Genomic DNA, 19842 nt, shown 5'->3' with positions numbered 1-19842 from the left:
CCCCCCCCCGTTCCCTGCCCCCCGGAATTCAGTGTTTTCCAAAGGTACTGCAAACAGAGAGTGGCCGAGTAGGGATTCAAATCCCAATATGCCTGGCTCCGAAGTCTGGGACCTTGCTACTCAAAGTGTGGCGTGGGGAGGGACCAGTAACGTGGGCATCACCTGGGACCTGATGAGAAATGCAGATTCTCAGGCCCTACCTCAGACCTACTCAGAAGCTCCTGTGGGGCGCCTGGGTGGCTCAGTTGGTAAAGCGTCCGACTTCGGCTCAGGTCATGATCTCACGGTTCATGGGTTGGAGCCCCGTATCGGGCTCTGTGCTGACAGCTCGGAGCCTGGAGCCTGCTTCGGATTCTGTGTCTCCATCTCTCTCTGCACCTCCCCCACTCACGCTGGTTCTCTCTCTCTCTCTCTCAAAAATAAACATTAAGAAAAAAATTTTTTTTAAAAGATAAAAAAAAAAAAGAGAAGCTCCTGAACAAAGTTCAGGTGAGATACATGCACTTTAAAGTGTGAGAAGCACTGCTCTGCGCTTACCCCCGTACCACATGTTAGTAACCCAGGTTTCAGGTAAGAAGGACCTAAACTACTTTGGGAGAAGAGAAATGGGGTGAAAGACATGCATTTCCCTTCCATGAGCAGCTTGAGAAGCTGCATGTGCTCAGAGGGCCTTGAAGAGCTCCCTTTACCAGGAAGAGCATGCACTGGCCACCAAGCCATGGAACCAGGGCCATGGTGGCCCCCTTGACAATAGGCTGATGGAACACCCTGGGCTCTGGGCAAGTTTTCCTACATTTTTAATTAACAGCCATTTTCTTCAAATAATAATTCAGATGTAAAGGAAGGAAATACCCTTTCCATTGCTAGTGTGATTGAGCTGTGTAGATTAGCCTGATCTATGCTGCCTCTTCAAAGCTCTCCAAAGGGAAGATAACTCTTGTGCCAGAGGTTTGTTCAGATGTTTTGCTTCTGAAAGATTCAGTAAGTGCCTACCTATGAGGATTTTTTAAAAATTATTTTAGCAGCCACCTCTTTGAATACTTTCTTTTTCATGTTTTATTTATTTTTGAGAGAGAGACAGAGTACGAGTGGGGGAGGGGCAGAGAGAGAGGGAGACACAGAATCTGAAGCAGGCTCCAGGTTCTGAGCTGTCCGCACAGAGCCTGACGTGGGACTCAAACCCATGAACCATGAGATCATGACCTGAGCTGAAGTTGGATGCTTAACCGACTGAGCCACTCAAGTGCCCCTGATACTTGTTTTTTGAATGAGCCCTTTCCTTCAGGGTTCTGCCTGGTTCCTTCTCATCTATACCTAAAGCAACCAAACCACATGCAAACTGCCAAAAGAATCTAACATCATGGTTCCTTTTTTTCTGTGGGCACTCTCCCTTTTTCTCACCTTGACTGTTTCTGGAGTCCTTGGTGGTTATGTAGTTCACTATTTTCCAAAGTGACCCATAGCTGGTTGTGAAGTGAATTTAGTAAATCTCAATGAACTTAAAAAAAAAAAAAAAATATATATATATATATACACACACACACACACACACACACACACAAGATTGAAAATATCAAAGTGCATCATATGCAGTAGGGGCAACAATTGTTCTGTGAAATTTCTCTTTCAGTTATATAATTATGTGTGTCTCGAGTTTCTGTGCCAAAAATGTTTTCCATACTCTGGGGTCGTGGTCAAAAAGTATGGGAGCCACTGACCCATTTCATTGGCTCCCTATTTGTAGAATCCTTGAAATCAGAGAATTTTTTTTTTTTAACTACCCTATTTCCAGGCCGATTTCCACCCATTGTTTTGAGTAATTCGCATTAGAAAGCATCCCCAGAGAGTTCAGCGGATCAACCATGTTGAAAATCTGCTGGTCAGGTTCAAACTCACACCCAAAAGAGGATTCCCATTTATATTATTTTTGGCCAGTGATAACCAAGATTCTGGGTGCCAGCCTTTCTCTCCCTGTTCACCACCAGGTATGTGCATGAATAGCCTCATTTGTGAGCTGCTTCCTCACAGAACAGCAGGCATTCAATGCCTCGTGGGATGCACCTTCTTGTTAGAACCTTGTCCTGGGGGCTGATCCAAACCGGGCCTGCCTAAAGCTTTCACTCTGGCTGGCTTTGGTCAATCCCCTGGAGCTCTACAGAGTGAATCTGTCATGTCCTTCACACGGATGGCCCTGCAGAGAAGAAAAAGCGGGTTTTGTTTTCTCTGAAGCTTTCCTTTTGTCAAGTTAAGCAATTCAGGGTATTATGGGAGCAAGAGTCTTCTCAAGCCTACCTTAGCATCTCTGAGCCTTTTGAACTTTTTTGAACATTTGTCAAAAAGAGAGCACACTTCACTAAATACTGTGCAAACGGAGCATTGAGGGAGGACTTCTGCTTCCGTCAGTGCTAGTGATGTGACCCTGGGCGAGCCGTCTTAGGGGCCTTGGTTTCCTCATTTGTAAAGGGAGGCCGCTTGGCTGAGTGACCCACTTTACAAAGTTCTGGTTTTGGCGTTAAGTAGGGGGAGGGGCTATATGACTCTCAACAGCAAATATTATTCTCACTTTCATGTTAAAGTCAATGAGCCATAATCAGATTAGGAATTTTTTAAGAGTCCACAGAGTCTTTCATTGATGGCACATTATTCAAGTGTTGCTTTTATTGGCTTGACATACATAGAAATGACTGAATACCATGCATAGCTCTCCCGGAGCGCCCAGCCCTTGGGGATTCCACACGGAAACCCAATAGAGAACTCTTTATTGGGCTTCCTTCCTCAAATTTCTGTTTTCCTTTATTATCAGACACTGAAAAAAGTATCTTTTTGTTAGGATTTACCATACTGTATAATTTCAGACTGAAGAGATTTTTTTTTTATGTTTATTTATTTATTTTGAAAGAGAGAGAATCCCACGCAGGCTCCGGCTGTCAGCCCCGAGCCCAGCATGGGGCTCAATCTCATGACTGTGAGATCATGACCTGAGCTGAAATCAAGAGTCAGATGCTTAACCCACTGAGCCACCCAGGCGCCCCTCAGACTGAAGAGATTTTTGTTCGTTCCCTACACCTGAAGTTTTGTGCAAAATAATTTAAAACAATGGAGGAGTAGGACATGCTGTTGAGAGGTTTTTTTTTTTTTTAAAGGAATAAATAGATGTTTTTTTAAAAAGTGTTTAGCCAGCCCATCCGTTGTTAGCATCTAAACACATCTTCAAGATCCATGCTATGAATTCATAAGAAGAAAGGTTTTAAATATTAATCGGATTGAGAATTGGCTGTTCTTATGAGTGTTCTAGAATTCACTAAAGCTCCAGTGAACCCTAAAGAACTCAGCCCCTCATCATTAGAGATTAGGTCCCCCAGGGGCCTTTCTAGGAGCAAGTATTTTCTACCTGAGGAGTGAACAAAAGGGCAAATGAAAGTCACTGTAGCTTCCTAGAGATGGATGTAGATTTTCAAGCCTTCCCAAAGTGGTACAAAACCCACACCATCTTTTCCACGATGGTGCTGGCAGGGTCATGTCGTGGCCTTGTTCAGGTGTGACTCAGCCCTGTGTGCTCTTGGTCTCAAAGGGGAGGTCACAAGAGATGTGGTGGGCTGAACAAACCCAGGAGAACATTTTCCCTACCGGGGGGCCGGACCAACCCAGGACACCCCTTTCCCCCCCCCCCCCCCCCCCCCCACCATGGAGACCTCGGCAGCATCCACATCCTCTTAGAATTGTCATCAGCCAGAAAAGGTAGGACCATGCTCTGAATTGGTCTAAAGGAGCTCACCCTTTACTGTGAAAAGAAGGTAGAACTTGGAGAGTTTGGGGTGGTTCTGGGGTTCACGTGAGGAGAGACCACTAGGTTGAGAAGGAAACATAGGCACAGAGAAGGACCCCTCTGCTCTTTGGTGGGCTTGTGCTGGTCTCTTCCATCACTACTTACTTTTCCTTGAAAGTTTTCTAGGACGTAGTGTTTTTATTGCAGGAGAGAGTCGTGGGATTCTTCTGTTTGCACTGCGGAAATTTCTGACTTGACAGAGGCATGTCTGCAGTAATAGCATTTTATGTGGTCAATTTCCACATCCTCTCACACTGAGTATTTGCTTAGTAGAATAGAGAACCTTCGAAGCTCTGGTCTCTCTCGGCTATACTTTTACAAGAGCGTACTGTCCTTACACAGTAAAGCCCCATGGCGGTGTCTTGCTATTCATTAGCTCACTTAATATTGCTTATGAAACCTTGCCTGCTCTCCGTGGGAGGGGCGGTGGGCACTTCCTCCCCCGACCTGTGAGGGAGGAGGTTTATAAGGAGGATTCTAGCTTCACCTCTCTGTGTCTGCTCTCTGAAGGCGCTTCACTCGAACTTTTGTTCAAAATCACAACTCCTGTATTTTTACTGAAGCTCTGATTGTTGTATCACACATGTTGTGATACCAGCAACATGCATCGAGTTTAAGCCTCTATTATTCAGCTACCATTTTGCAAGGTCTGTGGAGGACAGCATGACCAGAACCAAGAAGCATCCGGACTTGTCAAGGAGCCAAGGCAGAGGTAGCTCTTGTTATGTGAAGGCCTGTGTGTATAAACACGCATACTTAGATGATGACCATAAAAGGCTACATGGGATTAAGGACCAGAAAAAGGTTCGGACAATAAACGGAATTGTAGGAGGGAAAATCACCATAGAAATCATTTTTAGGTTTCTATAGTTCCCTTAAAACCAGATGACTCAAATTCAGCCCAAATCCCTGAAGCTTTCATGGTTGTGTATAGTAAACCAATCTGTCCACCAGCTGGAAAGTAAAGGCACATATAGGAATTACTTTTCATGGGCCAGGTTTATTGCCGGCTTGAGTCCTCTGTGGTCGGGCTGGCCAAGGCTGGCGGTGGGGCGAGGCACACAGGAGCCTGTCGGGGGGGTGGGGGGTGGGGGGGGGGGCCAGTGCAAGGCCTCTGAGCCTGAGTCCCACAAGCCTGCCTGTGTTTTGCAGAAGCCCAGAGAATAATGTTGTTAGGCCAAATGTCGCAGAGGTTGGAAGGCCTCACAGCTCTTTCCAGGGTCCAACTTATGTTGCCTTCCTGTCAAACAGCCCTTGTCTTCAAGGAGCTTCCTTTTCAGATAGAAATACAAGCAGGGCAGAACCAAAAAGCTAAACAAGGCAAGATCCGTGATGTGAACACATACACAGACACCCCTGGGGGAAATATTTCCAAACGCTAACAGTTCTGTGTTTGGATGGTGGAGTTTTTGAATAGCTTTTCTTCCACACCTGTTTAATTGGCCAGATTTTCTTCAATAATCTTGTAGAGTGTTCATGATGGAAATCATAAGGTTGCTATTCAAGAGATGTCACAGGCAGATGAAAACGAATGTCAGAGGGGGTGGTAGGGACAGGCCGGCAGTGACAGGGAGGGGGAGGGGTCACAGCCCCAGGGAAGGCATCCATGGGCTGGGTTGGAGAAGGGGGGGGGGTTGTGGCTGCTAATGGGTGCAGAGGAAGGAGAATGTAAGCTACTTCAGGGGCCTGGAGACGCTCACTGGGAAGAGCTGGCAGGATGTGGCAGTGGCCAGGGTATCCCAGTGGGGACGGACAGCCACCCAGAGAGTGTGTCAGAACAGGCCCGAAGCCAGCCGGTTCTGGCTTGATAAGGCTTATGTAAATCAAGGTGGCTATACGGAGACAGCTGGTTTCACTTCAGTTTAATTGAAAACAGGAGCATTTCAGGGCCCGGAGAGAAGGAAGGGAGGGGGGTGGGCGGACCACGGGAAAGAGGCCTGGCCTGAGCTGGGGGCGGGGGTGATGTAGCACCGAGAGCCTGTCCTGGGAACGGGAGCGAGCGAGCGGAAGCAGAAGCAGGCCGACACTTGTCAGCACCAGTTTCCCCTGGAAGACCAGGTGTGGGCAGGCCACGCTGGACCCTCCGGCACTGGCTTGGCCTTAGAGAGCCTCTTCCTTTCCCAGGCACGTGATCTCCAAATTACTAGGCAAGGGAGGCCGCAGGGAAGTCCGTGTGTGTGTGTGTGTGTGTGTGTGTGTGTGTGTGTGTATGTGAAGGTGTTTGCCTCTACCCTCCAGTCTCACTGGATCTGCTGCCTTTCCACCGAAGTGTGTGTTTATGCCACATTTTTGGCCTGAGTTTGGGGCCCCTTCCCGTACCTCTTTCGCGTGGTGAGCCAGTACCCTTGGTGTGCTCAGTGCTGTTTGGCTCACGCTTTAGAGAACACTGAGAAGAATGGGGGTGGGAAGGCTACCAGGAGACAAAGGCCACGGAAAAGCTGAGTAGGGCAGCCCGAGATTGTTGTCAGGAACGGCCTTGCTTGTTTTAAATCCAGGCCGTCGGGTGGGGGCTGGAAAAGAGCACAGTAAACAACTGCGGACATTTGTCACAGCACGCGTGGGGTCTGTTCTGACACATGGAAGGAAAGAAGTGTAAGAACCTCTCCAGAAGAGAGGACTCCATGTGTGTGGGGTCCTCCCTGGTGGGGAGAGGGCTGGTGCCGGCGTCCGTCAGGTGCGGGAAGGCTTCGGTTGGGTGAAGGAGAGACACTGGTAAGGGGAAAAGGAAGGCACTCGGAAGCAAGACCTGGCTTGTCTCCCCCCGACCCTGCCAGTCACCCAGTGATCTTGGGCTGGCCCGCGGGTTTCCTCGGGCTTTGTTTCCACATGCCTGCATGGTGGTCCAGCCACGGCAGTCCACCCCTGTCGTCTTCCTCTCCTGCAGCCCCAAGACTGGTGGGGCGAGGGCCAGTAGCCCCACTGAGGGGTAAGGACACTGCTTTGCTCTGCGATACTCAGGCAGGGTCTGAACAATCTCACAGTCGAGTTTCTCTTTGACAAGAGGAAAGCTTTGTTCCTAAGGTCTCATGGAGGAAGTAAAGCGACCTTCACTTGAGGGAAAACTTTAGAAGGTGAAGGGGAGTACACTAAGGCTTCAGCTTTAGGCTTTCTAACTGGCCGCTCGATAATTAATCACATAGGGGAGTGTAAATGGTGCAGCTGCTTTGGAAACAGCCTGTCAGTCCCTCCAGTGAATAAACAGAGACTTACCCTAACCCAGCAATTCCACTCCTAGGTATGTTCCCAAGAGTAATGAAAACCTATGTCCATACAAAGCCTGTAATGGTCTTCGTGGCATTATTCACAACAGCCGAAGAGCAGAGACAACGCAGATGTCCGTGAGCGTGGATAAGTAAGATATGGAATCTTCACACGAGCGAGTATTATCGAGCCATAGAAAGGAATGAAGTATGGATACATGGTACGGCATGAACAAACCTTGAAAATATTGTCTAAGTAAAAGAAACCAGACACAAAAGACCATGTGTTAGAGGATTCACTCGTGTGAAATGTCCAGAGTAGGGAAATCTGTAGACAGGAAGTACATTCGTGGTTTCCTAGGCTGGGGACGGGGAATTGGAGAGTTATGGGGGTGACAATTTAAAGGAGGCTTATCTTTGAGGTGAAAAAAGTGCTTTAAGATGGACTATGGTGATGGTTGCACAAGTCTATACGCATTGAATGGTATAGTTTAAAGGAATGAAATTATGGTACGTGAAGTTGTTTTTTTTAAAAAGATCAACCCAATAATTGTCCCCTCCCCACCCCTTGCATGGGCCTGTGGTTAAACATTTCTAACAAGCAGCCAGGCAATCAGCCCATCGCTGCTAAACTGAGCTGCAGAAATGAGGCGCGAACTCTGTAAAACACGTCGGACGCAAGGAAGTCAAGATGGCCCCTGCCCTAGAACATTGACCTAAAAATACATCACAGAAGAGAAGTAAAATGATTAGGCTGAGGTCTTCAATGAACCAAAGGATACTGAAGAATATGGGTTAAATACAGCTGTGTGTGTGTTGGGAGGAGGGCGGGGAGGGGGTGGGGCGGGGAACTACATCTTACACGGCAAAGCCTGTGATAGAGTCCCCAAAGTTTTTGTAAATAGAAGATGTACTATGTGTGGGGTTGGAGCTGCTGAAATTCCTATGTCCTCTGAGAGAAACTGGCTGGGGATGGTAGAAAATAAAGATGAATAAGGTGCAGCTGCCTAAAAGGAGTTAATGGGATTCCCTTAAAAGATGGGGCAGATTGGTGATTGTTGGCCTTAATGGAGCATTTATGCTGTTCCAGACACCGTTTTGTAAGTCTTAGTGTATTTGTTCCTCACAATAAGCCGATGAGTTATTTGCTGTTATCATCCCCGTTTTCTAGTTTAGGAAACTCAAGTTGGTCATTTGCCTAAGGTCTTGCAGCTGGCAAGTGGCAAAGCTAGGATAAATTGACAAGGTGGTCCCAGTTGCCAGAGACTGTGGCCTGCTGTCTCTGGCCATGAGCAGTTTCCTCCAGTTACATGTATGTGCTGATCAAACACTATCATTTCCCCCATGTGCCATTCCATGGCAAGGGTACCCTGGTGTGACAACCCTGGGCCATAGCCCTTCTGCAAGACCTTGGAGGGCACAGCTAGTGTTGTCTTCATTTTGGTATCTCCGCCTGGTATGATGTCTGCTGGCTTATAGAAAGGACTTGATACATAATTTGGATGTATAATAGATGAAGGTGGTTAACTGATTTCTAGATTGTTTTTTATATTTGTCAGTAGTAGGGATAGAATTATAATTATAAATAATATATATCCCTTTACACCCTTATATTGGAAAAGTGAGCCTAAGATTCAAATAAGATTACAGGTGGGCGGGTACTCTGAGATCTCAAAAACCTTTTCTGCACAGGAGATGTCTTCCTTTTAGGGACTTGATTTTCTTAAGGACAGCTGGTGACATGCGTGTGGTTACTAATGAGCTGCTGTTCCTCTGGGAGGTCACACCGAAAGATCTGGGGTGGAGATGGCATGAGTGTCTCTCCACTGACAGCCGCTTGAGGCTGTCTCTGACTCCGGGGGATTGCGGTAGCCTGGATAATTAAAATCCATAGAATTGGTTCAGGACACGGACCAGTTAAGACCTACTTCAAAGGAGCTGTCCCCGAGGACCCCTCTGGATTAGTGTAAATTGCTTTTCCTATACTTTTCATTGCCCAGCTTTTAGGCAAGCAGTTAGGAAACTGGGCAATGGGAAAAAGACACTCCAGTCTCTGGATTCCCTTTTCCTACAGCTTTGCCAGCCACCTGCTTCCTAGTTCACATTGTATCATACATTGGTCTCTCTCCAGCTGAGCACCCCTCAGGGCAGGTCTCTTGATCTATGATCGTATTTTTAAAAATTTATTTAAGAGAGAGAGAGAACACGAGGACAAGAATGAGGGCACAAGCAGGGGAGAGGGGCAGAGGGAGAGAGAGAATCTTAAGCAGGCCCCTTGCTCAGTGCGGAACCAACATGGGGCTCGATCCCACGACTCTAGGATCATGACCTGAACTGAAATCAAGAGTGGGGCACTCAACCACCTGAGCCACCCAGGCACCCTGCATAGTATTAATACTAGAGCTCCACAGACTTCCTCCAGACACCTATTTTCTCATTTGACCTTCACAATGACACCGGAGTGAACAAAGCAAGTATTTATTATCCCTCTTTTATAGGTGAGGCTTGGAAAGCGTTTTTCCCCCCTGGTTCTAGAGCTGGTGAGTGGTAGAGCCTGATTTCCAGCCCAGGTACCCTATATTCCAAATCATAGCTTGTTTTCTGCTCCTATGTTCTTGTTTCTACCCCTCAGAGCAACTGGAAAAGCTTGAGTTCCATTGCGATTTGTTAAATAGCGGTTTCACGAATCCCTATTAGTTTTACAGTTGGGTTTAGGTGTGGTCCAATGGGAAAGAGTTGCAGTAGAGGCCAGTACAAATGCTTTGTACTGGCTGAACTAACCAACTCTGAGACCTTTCTCAAGCCAAGGCCCCCTTGCGACCTCAAGGGGTTTAGTGTCTAGAGAAGGAAAATGGAGAAATAAGAAGTTAAGTGTGAGGTGGTGTTTCAGAACCCCTCAAGGGGGTTAAGTGCCCTCCCTGGAATTGTAGCCTGTGTCTCATTTGGAATTCCTCCCATAACTTCTGCAAAGTCTGCCACCCACTCACTTCTCACTGTCTTCACTAAACCCTTCCTCCTGGGATGCCCTCACCCCAAGCCTGTGTGGCCCCATCTCTGCCAGGCAGCGGGCTGCCCAGGGCACCTGCAGTGCAGACCTGTGCTTACCAAGAGGCGAGAACTGCTCTTTAATAGAGACACAGGAGCTGATTCTCCAGCTCGTGTTGCTAAGCAGCTGGCTTTTGGTTGCCTGGAGATTATCACGAAGTTGAGGCCACACGTGGGTATCTCATCTGGTGCCGGGATGTGCTCGAGCACCTAAAAACCACCAAACCGTTCTCTCGCAGGTCTGCTTTTATGCTAAATCCCTATAACTTAAGGGTAGGTACATCCTTCATGTATTTGTCATTGGAAATAACAAGTACACAAAAGATCGTGTTCCATATCCCCAGGTTTACAGGGATCAGTGATTCTTCAGGACATTAGAGGGAAGCAAATACCACACACCTGTAAAGCGAGATAAAGGAAAGAACCAGAAATTGAGTGTTGTGTGTATAGAGGGGAGAGAATTGGTGCTTTTGAATTTTCTTCAGAGTGACTATTCATTTGTACGGGGAGGACTAAGCTTCCCCGAGTGAGAGCATTTCAGGAAGGTTCTGTTGGAGAGAGGGTGACACTAAAATTCTTTTAGAAAATGCAGGAAGTATAGGTCCCTGGCCCCCTGAGCTGATATTTACTTCTTCTTGAGGTTTTGACAGCTCTCAGATATGGAGATAGGAGTGCTGTATCATTTTGGAGGATTTAACTAGTCGTTTGGCAGACAAATGTGCTTGTGTGCCCAGAAGCGCGCCCCGATGGGACAGCTGTGAGCCCAACTCCCTGAGGCTCACGGAGGAGGGCCTGGGGACCAGAGGAAGAGATGTTATGCGCGGTCAGTAGGATCTGTGACTCTGACTGGCAAATTGCCATGTTGACACCATTTCAGACGCTGTGGAAGGTACAGAAGTGTTAGACACTTGATTTCTATCCCTAGACTAGTTGAGAAGACACATGTAAAACAGGGCATGATGGTATATAGTTAGTTAAACACTGACTTGTGTAGCATGGACCTCATGAGGTAGGAACAAGAGTGGGGGCTCTCCCTCAGGCTTCACGGGGTTGGGAAGCCTCCATGGGGAATGTGGGGCTGGGGCTGGCCTTGGAGGACAGATTTCTATGAGCAGAGGGAAGGAGGGGCAGGAAGAGCCTTGTAGACAAAGGTGAAGTGGTTGGAAGGAGCATGAAATGTACTAGGAGTGTGTGGGAACCTCACTGACCAGAGCTGAATGTTCTTGGGTGCAATGGGCAATGTGAGGAGAGGGGTTTATCAGAAGTTTTGAGAAGAGGGGCATGACTAAATCAATGTTTCTTTGAATACGAGTTTTTGTCTTAGACTCCTTGGAGCTAGAAGGAGGGAGGGAGGGAGGAGTATGAATGTGAGCTCTCCCTCCACAGGACTTCATTCCCAATAAACAAATGGATCCAATTCACTCGTCCATATTCTCTGTGGAGGGAGAATCGTCTTTCTCCTGCGGCTTCAGTTTCTCAGGAACTTAAGTGGGAACCTTTCCTTGTGGGTGGGGAGGGGCAGTAGAATAGACTGTTCATCCCTGGCCCAGCCATGTAGTTGCTAAGTAATTTGTTCCTTGATTATTTTAATTTTTTTTTTCAACGTTTATTTATTTTTGGGACAGAGAGAGACAGAGCATGAACGGGGGAGGGGCAGAGAGAGAGGGAGACACAGAATTGGAAACAGGCTCCAGGCTCTGAGCCATCAGCCCAGAACCTGACGCGGGGCTCGAACTCACGGACCGCGAGATCGTGACCTGGCTGAAGTCGGACGCTCAACCGACTGCGCCACCCAGGCGCCCTGATCCTTGATTATTTTAACAAAGGGAAACAAATATACTTTTGGGGACTGGGAAAACCAATATGTCCACTGCCAGAAGAAAGAAATCCTTATATACATTTGGGTCTTTCTTTACCAGACCAGTTGGTTCTGAATAGGAAGATGAAGGACTGAAGGCAGAGGAGGCATTAAGAAAACAATGGTTGTTGGGGTTGGTTGAATTCTTCACTGCACATGGGTGCTGAATGGAGAGCAGGGAGGTTGGGAACGTAGCCTCCTGCCCAGACTGCACAGGGCTCTGCCACTTCCCAGCAATGGGACCTTGACCTAGTTATTTAACTCAGCAGGGAAAATACTAATACCCAGCCCCCTGTCTCACGGGGTTGTCATAACGTTAAAGGAGAGAACACACATAAAGTGTTTGGAAGAGGGCTTAACAAATAGTATGTGCTCAGTAAATATTAGAGATACTGTTGTTTTATTATTGGCCTCAAACACAACGCTGAAAAGCACGAGTGTTTTAATTTGAACTGGTGGCACGAAATTGATTTATGGGGGAAGTGAAGCCAAATATAGACCTTGCATTGAGGGCAGGTGTTCATGGCTGAAGGCACAGGCTGGTTACCAAAGCCAGGCCTGGGCTATGCAGAAGCCACCAGAATTCTGGATGCCTCAGGGCTCATCAGCTAGCTGAGATGTGGACAGCTCTGAGAACAGAGGACAAGGGACCAGCTTAAGGGCCCATGGCAGCCAGGACTAAGCCAGAGTTCATGGATAGGCTCAGTGAGGGGAAACTGAGGAACACCAAAGAGGATGAGGGAAGGTGATGCTCGGCATGGTAGGCAGGGTATTTTAAAGGTATCCAACTCTGCCTCAAGGGTAAGATTGCTAAAGTCTTTGTTTATTTTTATTTTAACCACCCAGTGCTCATCACAAGCGCACTCCTTGATCCCCATCACCTGTTTCACCCATCCCCCCCCCCACCTCCTCCCCTCTGGTAACCATCAGTTTGTTCTCTATAGCTAAGAGTCTGTTTCTTGGTTTGTCTCTCCTTTTTTCCCTTTGCTCATTTGTTTCTTAAATTCCACGTATGAATGAAATCATATGATATTTGTCTTTCTCTGATTGACTTATTTCACATAGCATTGTACTCTCTGGCTCCGTCCATGTTGTTGCAAATGGCAAGGTTTCATTCCTTTTTATGGCTGAGTAATATTCCATTGCATATATATTCCACATCATCTTTATCCATTTATCAATCAGTGGACCCTTGGGCTGCTCCCATATCTTGGCTATTGTAAATACTACTATAAACGTAGGGGTGCATGTATCCCTTTGAATTGGTGTTTTTGTGTTCTTTGGGTAAATACCCCATTGTGCGATTGCCTCCTACAAGGAACCTCCATACTGTTTTCCACAGTGGCTGCACCAGCTAACATTCCCACCAACGGTGCAAGAGGGTTCCTTTTTCTCCCCATCCTCACCAACACTTGTTGTTTCTTATGTTGTTGATTTTAGTCATTCTCTCGTGTATGAGGTGATATGGTGATATTGTAGTTTTGATTTGCATTTCCTTGATGATGAGTAATTTTGAGCATTTTTGTGTGTATTGGCCATCTGGATGTCTTCTTTGGAGAAATATCTGTTCTTCTGCCCCTTTTTCAATTGAATTATTTGTTTTTTGGGTGTTGAGTTTTATAAGGTTTTTTTTTATATATTTTGGGTAGTAACCCTTCATCAGGTGTGCCATTTGCAAATATATTCTCCCGTTCCATAGGTTGCCTTTTAGTTTTATTGATGGTTTTCTTCACTGTGCAGACACTCTTTAATTATATGTAGCCCCAATAGTTTATTTTTGCTTTTATTTCCCTTGCCTCAGGAAACCTAGCTAAAAAAATGTTGCTATAGCCGATGTCAGAGAAATTAGTGCCTGTGTTTCTTGTCTAGGATTTTTGTGGTTTCAGGTCTCACATTTAGGTCTTTAATCCATTTTGAATATGCGTGGTATAAGATATAAGAATAATGCGTGGTAGGGGCACCTGGGTGGCGCAGTCGGTTAAGTGTCCAACTTCAGCCAGGTCACGATCTCGCGGTCCGTGAGTTTGAGCCCCGCGTCAGGCTCTGGGCTGATGGCTCAGAGCCTGGAGCCTGTTTCCGATTCTGTGTCTCCCTCTCTCTCTGCCCCTCCCCTGTTCATGCTCTGTCTTTCTCTGTCCCAAAAATAAATAAACGTTGAAAAAAAAATTAAAAAAAAAAAAAGAATAAAAAAAAAAGAATAATGCGTGGTATAAGAAATTGGCTCCTTTTCATTCTTTTGCAAGTAGCTGTCCAGTTTTCCCAGCACCATTTGTTGAAGAGACCATCTTTTTCCCATTGGATATTCTTTCCTGCTTTGCCAAAGAGTGATTAACCATATAATGTGGGTTAATTTCTGGGTTTTCTACTCTGTTCCATTGATCTGCGTGTCTATTTTTATGCCAGTACCATACTGTCTTGATCACTACAGCTTTGTAATATAACTTGAAGTCCGGAATTGTGATGCCTCCAGCTTGGCTTTTCTTTTTCAAGATTTCTTGGGCTATTCGGGGTCTTTATTGGTTCCATACAAAATTTTAGGATGGTTTGTTCTACTTCTGTGAAAAATGCTGTTGGTATTTTGATAGGGATTGCATTAAATGTGTAGATTGCTTTCGGTAGTATAGACATTTTAGCAATATTTATTCTTCCAACCCATGAGCAATGGAATGTTTTTCCATTTCTTTGTGTCTTCTTCAGTTTCTTTCATCAAAGTGTTATAGTTTTCAGAGTACAGGTCTTTCACCTCTTTGGTTAGGTTTATTCCTAGGTGTCTTATTTTTGGTGCAATTATAAATGGGGCTGTTTTCTTACTTTCTCTTTCTGCTGCTTCATTATTGGTGTACAGAAATGCAACAGATTTCTGTACATTGATTTTGTGTCTTTCAACTTACTGAATTCATTTATCAATTCTAGCAGGTTTTTTGGTACAGTGTTTTGGGTTTTTTATATATATAGTATCATGTCACCTGCAAATAGTGAAAGCTTTACTTCTTCCTTACTGATTTGGATGCTTTTATTTCTTTTTGTTGTCTGATTATGGTGGCTAGGACTCCCAGGAAAGAGAGAAATATCTGAAGCCTGGTATCAGGCCACCAGGATTGAGGATTATTCTTTAAATTGTCCAGTTGCTTATTTCTGAGACTTAGGCCATGTACTAAAGGGTGAGGGTTTTCCCCTTTCCTTTCTTATAGGCCTGATAAGCTTGCAAATTGTTCTGATACTTATCTTGCCTGACCTCTTAAGCATCGTGCATTTTTATCAAATCTTATCAGCAAGTATTTACATGTACAGAAGATACGCCCAGCCAGCAATGAACCCAGGGGAAAATGCTGGAGCATAAGCTTTGGGAGCTCACTGGCTGGTCAAGAATCACTTTGCCAGAGCTTACTGTTAAGAACTAAGATCCATGATGTTGATGAGAGAAAGCTCGTGTGGATCATTGATCACCATAGGGTGGGAAAGCCTGGACCTACTTCTAGCAACAGGTGCAATTTGGGCAAGAACTTCAAGGTTTTCCATAAGCAGATTGCAGGGGTTCCCTGAGGGTAGGGGTCCGTGAAGAGTCAAGGCTAATGTAGGTGGGTAGAATCAGATTGGGAGAAATCAGTGGGGTAGAATATTAGAAACCTTAGTACCACCTACTTTTGGTCGGGCATTTCTAGAAGAACGTTGTGCCAGTTTCTCTTACATCCCAGGAAACTAGGGACTTAAATTTCACAGACTTGTGCAGTATAAATAACTCAGAAATTTTGAGAATTGACAAGGTTAGCAGGCATGAATTTTCAGTCTGCTGCTCAGCAGCTGACTGAGTTTTCTGGGGCTTGCAATGATATTCATGGAAACTTAGCTGGCTAATTTTGAATTCTCCTTTCTCCAGGGCCCTGGCCAAGGGTGTGTGTGGTAGAAGGGTTATCCACTCCTTGTTTAGGGCGACTGCCATACGTAACCACTGTCTTCAAGGAAAAGCCTGACAGAAATAAATTTCCATTACACAGCCAGTCTGGGAGCAGCTAGTGAATTCAATGGTTTATGTGAGTGCCTACAGCCCTGATAACCCTTTGTGTGTTGTGATGATAGTGATGGTGGTAGAGGTGGAGATGATGGTGATGATGGTGATGGTATTTATGATCATGGTAGCGGTGATGGAGGTAGGGGTGGTGGAGGTAATGGTAGGGGTGGTGGCGATGGTGGTGGTGGACATGGTGGAAGTGATGGTGGTAATGATGGTGGTGGTGATGACGACAGCAGTGATGATTATGGAGGTGGTGGTGATAGTGGTACTAATGATGATGGAGGGGTGATGGTGATGATAGGAATAGTCATGACGATGATGGTGGTAAAGAAGAGACCTTGTACTTGTGTAATACTGGCAGATCGCTTAGCTCTTCCATATGGGTAATCTAAGCAAAATGGTGAGGTAGACGGTGAAGGTAGTGTTATGGGGGCACCTTGGTTGGCTCAACTGGTTAAGCGTCTTGGTTTTGGCTCAGGCCATGATCTCAAGGTTCATGGGATCGAGCCCTGCATCAGACATTGCGCTGACAGCATGGAGCCTGCCTGGGATTCTCTCTTTCCCTCTGTCTCTCCCCCTCCCCTGCTCATGCTCTCTCTTGCTCTCTCAAAATAAATGAGGTGAAAAAAGGTAGTGATATTTCCAGTTGAGAAATGGAGGCTGAGATTCAGAGAATTTGTACGATAGGGCTGTTTGTGTTTTCTGTTTGTTTGTTTTTTTAAATACCACTGTTTTCTTGTCGGCAAATGAGTGGCATGGAAAGCTATGGCTAGAAGTGTTCACACAGAAAGGGGCTGCTGTAGGCCAGAAGCACCAAAATGATTTCTGGAAATGGAATTTGAGCTTAGTAGTTTGGGGTGGAAAGTAGGACACAGGACAGTCAAAGGTGTGAGAATGTGTGTATGTGTATCTGTGATTATGAGTGTTGGGTGTTTTCAGAGAAGACGGAGATTTAAAAGTAAGGACATAATTTGTGAACTAACGAATTTAATTGTAACTTCCTTGAATCAGAATGTAGAGAAGGGAAGGAAATGAGTATTTGTTGAGTCTCTTCAACCTACCAAGCCCTATGCTTTTTATACATCCTTTTAAAGAATGTGCACTTTTGGGGTGCCTGGTGGCTCGATTAAACGTCGATTAAACGCCTGACTTCAGCTCAGGTCATGATCTCACGGTTCATGAGTTCGAGCCCCAGTCGGGCTCTGTGCTGACAGCGGAGTACCTGGAGTCTGCTTCCGATTCTATGTCTCCCTCTCTGCCCCTCTCCTGCTCATGCTGTGTGTATGCCCCTCTCTCTCTCTCTCAAAAATAAACATTAAAAAATTTTTTTTAAATAAAAAAATGTGCACTTTTATATACATCATCCAGTTTAATCCTTACCCCCCCCCCATGAAGTAGGAATTATCTTCATTTTACACAGTTGGAAACTGATGCATAAAGTTAATAAATACCTCCCTCAAGGTCACCTAGGAAAGCCACATGAATCCAGGCCCGTATGATCCAAAGGCCATCTTTCTATAGCACCCCAGTGCCTGGCCAAGACCAAGCATGCTAAGTGCCAGTCTGTGATGGCTGGCCCACAGATATGCAGCCTGGCATAGGTTACTGGATTCTGCGCCTCAGGCGGAAGGGCATCAGAGAGAGGAACTGCAAACTGGCGGGAGGTCCCATCCATCTCTATGCTGGTGTGCTCTCTTGCAGTGGATTTGAATGCCTTCTCTTTAAACAGATAAACATATAATTGCCAACTGCTGGTGTATGCTGAGAAAAAATACACCTTTATTTCTCTTCAGTTCTAGAAAGACTTTTCTGTAGTGACTTTGAGTGGTCGGACACCTCTGAGGCTTCATTCAAATGTGTGCCTTCTGTGGTAACTGCTGCCTGGTGCATAACCTATAGCCTGGGAGGGGGCGGAGGGGGGATGTGGGCTGAAGGCAACTTACCTCCCATGAGCCCAGGACCTGGGGAAGGGTGTTTGGCTTTTGGATGTTCTTTGGGGCTCTAAGGCAGTGCCCCACCACTAAACTCCTTGACTTTTAGATTTCCTCCCCATTCCCTCTCTAGGCTTCAGTTCTAGAGGAACTGACTCCATGATATGGTCTCTGAAAGGAAGTGCCTTAGCCCCTGTGCCCACCGCAAGTTTTACTTGGGGCTTATAGTCATGGATTACAGTTCAGACTCCTATAGCATTAATGCTTTACATCAGAATGTAACTTTAATACCTTCCTGGACACATCCATTGTGTCATTTTAGTCCTTCCACAACCCTGTGTCTGGAAGAGATGGTAGGTGTTTTTAACACAAGGATGCCAGTCTTTTTTTTTTTTTTTTTTTTTTTAATTCTTTAATGTTTATTTTTGAGAGAGAGACACACAGCACAAGCGGGGCAGGGGCAGACAGAGAGAGAGACGGAGACACAGAATCCCAAGCAGCTACAGGCTCTGAGCTGTCAGCACAGAGCCCGACATGGGGCTCAAACCCACGAGCTGTGAGATCATGACCTGAACTGAAGTCAGACGCTCAACCGACTGGGCCACCCAGGCGCCCCAACAAGGATGCTAATCTTGAGAGAGGTGAGGGGTCTGCCCTAGAGCAGTAATGGTTGGCAGCGATGGGGCCAGGGAGAGGTTTTCTGAATCCCACTGCATGCCTTTTCCTGCCTCCCACTGACAGTGCCATGAGCATTTTGTTTTTCCTAGAAAGGTCTGCGACTAATACCTGTAGTACATGGGCAGGCAGAACTAGATGATTCTGCAGCTGCCGGAGCCCCTGGAGCATTTTGTACCCGAGGCTGGCCCGTCCGCGCCTGGCTCAGTGGAAGTCCAGGGGCCTGTCTGCGGGTGCTCGGCTCCACCTGCCTGAGTTGTGCTTCTGGTCCGCGTGTGCCTGTCGTAGGCGGAGCGGCCCTTCCTAGCGTGTTGCAGTTCCGTTCGGAATCATGCGTTCTTTCTGCCTTCCCCTTTTAGAAGAGATGGATTTAGCTCTGGCATGCCAAATACAAATCCTCACTTCATCTCGAGAGCTCTCTTCCCATCCACCCCTCCTCAGGCAGGCTATTTAGAGATTTGTCATTCCAGCACGCGGGTCAATCCACCAGTGAAATGAAAGGAAGGAAAGGCCCCAAGCCAACGAATTTGGGCAGATGAGCCTTATATAACACGTGCTAAAAATATGCAGCTAATTGGAATGGAACAGCACACACACACACACAAAAAAAAGATTGTGTTTAAGCCTTAGTCTGAGACACCAAAGAGTGATAGGGAAGCGTCTCCTCCCAGCGGAAGATGCTCATATATAAATAATTTTACTCTTGTGCGTACTCTCCATTTTGTGGCTTTTTAACCATGTTCAGTTCCCTCTCATCCCCCACGGAACTGAATTTGGGCAGCAGAAATGAAGACTGAGTAACAAGGGAACAGTGCAGAGAGCTGCGGCCCGTCAAGAGCAGACGAGGCGCTGTCTAGGGGGGTGGCCAGATGTTATGATGGTAAACCGTGCTCCCACTTCAGATGTCTCCTGAAACCAGACACTCAGAAGACTCAAATTCTCCAAAGGTACTTTCTGCCTTGGAAATTAACACTAGGAAGTTTTCTGAAACCGAAGGGAATACTGTTTTCCTCCAGCTTTGTCCCCATCTGCAACCCCTCACCCCCAGGTCCTTGCTGCATCAGTTGGTCTCTTTCTCCTACATCTTCCATCACCTGTCTCCTGGCATCTGTCCCTCTGCCTCCAACGTGCACAGCTCTCCCTCACCGTGCCCTGTTGTGTGATTAGTGTTTAAGGTCTGCATTTCCCCTAGAACGTGAGCACCCTGGGGGCAGGGCCTTGGTCTAAGCCAATGCCCAGAGCAGTGCCTTGTCCAAGGTGAGCACCAAATACTTCCTTGTTGAATACATGAATGA

At 46.4% G+C, this 19842-nt stretch overlaps 1 protein-coding gene across 2 annotated transcripts in view; it reads left to right on the top strand.

The window, feature by feature from the left end:
• Positions 1 to 19842, top strand: part of PRKCE (protein kinase C epsilon) — a 501657-nt gene that overhangs the window by 250291 nt on the left and 231524 nt on the right. The gene's annotated exons all lie outside the window — the stretch shown is intronic.

The sequence above is a fragment of the Herpailurus yagouaroundi genome, unplaced genomic scaffold, assembly GCF_014898765.1.
Source record: "Herpailurus yagouaroundi ecotype Mexico unplaced genomic scaffold, PumYag 210, whole genome shotgun sequence".
NCBI classification, from domain to species: domain Eukaryota; kingdom Metazoa; phylum Chordata; class Mammalia; order Carnivora; family Felidae; genus Herpailurus; species Herpailurus yagouaroundi.
Note: the sequence above shows the minus strand (reverse complement) of the source record. Positions and strands in the feature narration are given on the sequence as shown.